This window comes from Micromesistius poutassou (genome assembly GCF_964030765.1).
Source record: "Micromesistius poutassou genome assembly, chromosome: 10".
NCBI lineage: Eukaryota > Metazoa > Chordata > Actinopteri > Gadiformes > Gadidae > Micromesistius > Micromesistius poutassou.
The window spans coordinates 4098212-4100317 of NC_140280.1; the positions used below are offsets into that span (position 1 = coordinate 4098212).

The 2106-nt window shown below is 55.1% G+C and overlaps 1 pseudogene across 1 annotated transcript in view; it reads left to right on the forward strand.

The window, feature by feature from the left end:
• The first annotated feature begins 1434 nt into the window (after nucleotides 1-1434).
• LOC311353856 (seizure protein 6-like) overlaps nucleotides 1435-2106 on the forward strand; it is a 34372-nt pseudogene continuing 33700 nt past the window's right edge. The window contains exon 1 of the transcript in view: nucleotides 1435-2106. This exon is cut by the window's right edge and continues 334 nt beyond it. The product of the transcript in view is annotated as a seizure protein 6-like (transcript).

The window sequence follows — 2106 nt, forward strand, 5'->3', positions numbered from 1 at the left end:
ACCACAACACATCCCCTGTAGGCCCATGACTGGGCACCATCCTCTGGGTCGCTGCAGTGGCGCAGACTGACCGGTGAGGGGCGCTGTCAGGTCGCTCACCGTTCATTTCTAAAACGGTCGATGAACAACTCTGGGGAAAATGCTGCAAACCTTCCGAATTTACGCAACACTTTATCAAGCTCTAGTCATCAATGAACAACCACCGTCTGGACGGTAAGTACCCCAACTTATAAAACCTTAAACAAACATGAAAAGTATAGCATTCAGACGTTGGTTTTGCTCTCTGAACGCGTTGTCTTAAGCCGGGGCTATAATAAAGAATGGGAACAAATCAGCTTAAAGGGAGAGCATTACACTGGAGCGGCACCAACAACGCGCAAAAGTAACAGTAGAATTACCCAAGCGATCTAACAGCGAGTATGTTCACTGCAGACACTGCGGTAGAATACTTTGTCCATCTCTAAATACCTGTTCATGTCCATCGCATTCACTGGCTTTGACTTGTGTGGAAGTGGGACAGTTGACAGTGACACTTGTGTGTGTGTGTGTGTGTGTGTGTGTGTGTGTGTGTGTGTGTGTGTGTGTGTGTGTGTGTGTGTGTGTGTGTGTGTGTGTGTGTGTGTGTGTGGCACCTTTTGTTGACTAGAGAACAGAGTATCTACGCGCTGGTTAATCATTCATTCTGGACGCAAACATACCATGTTGGTTTTCTGTGCGCGTTTTGTTCTGTCGCTGATGTGGGTGCGCTAGAAGGAGAGGAGAGAGAGAGTGGGGGGACACATGTATGTGGGTCAAGTTAAACCAACTCAATTATATTCGGGTTAACATCGCTATCCCAAGGACAAAGTGCTCTCAAAATGTTTTGGTTTGGCCTATTTTACCTTTTATCTGTGAAACTGATATAAATAAATAAATTAATAAATTAATAAATTAATATCTATCTATCTATCTATCTATCTATCTATCTATCTATCTATCTATCTAGATACGTATATATTAGTTATGTTTTCTATCTCCGACTTATAATTCAATGTGCCCAATAAAAGAAGTGAATATAATAATCAAGTACATAACTGTGGGGGGAAGATTTAGGCTACAAAGTTATTTTTACACAGACTGTACATGCTAGGCTATACAGTGTAATTCCCTTACCCGCTCGCCTACATGCAGTTCATTGTGGATCAGCTGTTCTCTATCTGTGTGTATTGTTGACTGAACGCCTTGTTTCCCCAACATGGACTAATCCGCTGATTTTTCCCCCCCCGCCAGACGACAACGATGCTCTGCCCCGTGTCAGAGCCTGCTCACCTGGTGCTGACCTCTGTCTGTGACCCCTCCCTGTAAGGGACCGTCCCCCCCCCCCCCCCCCCCCCCACGTCCCACACCCCCAGAGACCCCCCCCCCAAGGGCAGGGCTGGCAGCACACCCAGGGTCATGTTCCACCTGATCAAGAAGGACAAGGAACGGGAGTCTCTGAGGAAGGAGAAGAAGGAGAAGAAGGACCGCATGTCCCAGGCCGACCTGCGCAGCCTGGAGGAGATGAGCATCCGGCGGGGCTTCTTCGGCCTGCACCGCGGCGCCTCCAAGAGGGACTCCAAGACGCGGCTGGAGATCTCCAGCCCCATCCCCATCAAGGTGGCCACCGACGCCGAGCTCAGCCTCACCGACATCCAGGCGGAGCGCGCCCCCCCGGAGCCCCCGGCCGGGGCCCTGAGCCCCCGGGGGTCCGGGGGGGGGGACCTCCTCCCCGGGGCGGCGGAGGAGGACCCCCACCGCCGGGGCTCCGTGAAGGAGCGGGCGGCCAAGTTCGGCCCAGTCCTCACCAAGACCCCCTCCCAGGCGCTCGTGGACCCCCCTCCCGTCCCGTCCCGCCGGGCCGCGGAGGAGGACGGGTTCGGTGCTGTCCCGCACTCCGCCCTCGCTCCCCACCCAGGGGGCGACGCTGCCGCCGCCGCCGCCAGGGAGTTTCCACGGCAACGGCCCCAAGGGCACCTCCCCGCGACGCGCGTCCCGGAGCTGGTGGAGAAGACCTTCCCCGGCGCCGACCTGGCGCTGCCCGCCGTGGCGGTCCAGCCGCCGCCGTCGCCGCGCGTGCTGGACGTGGCG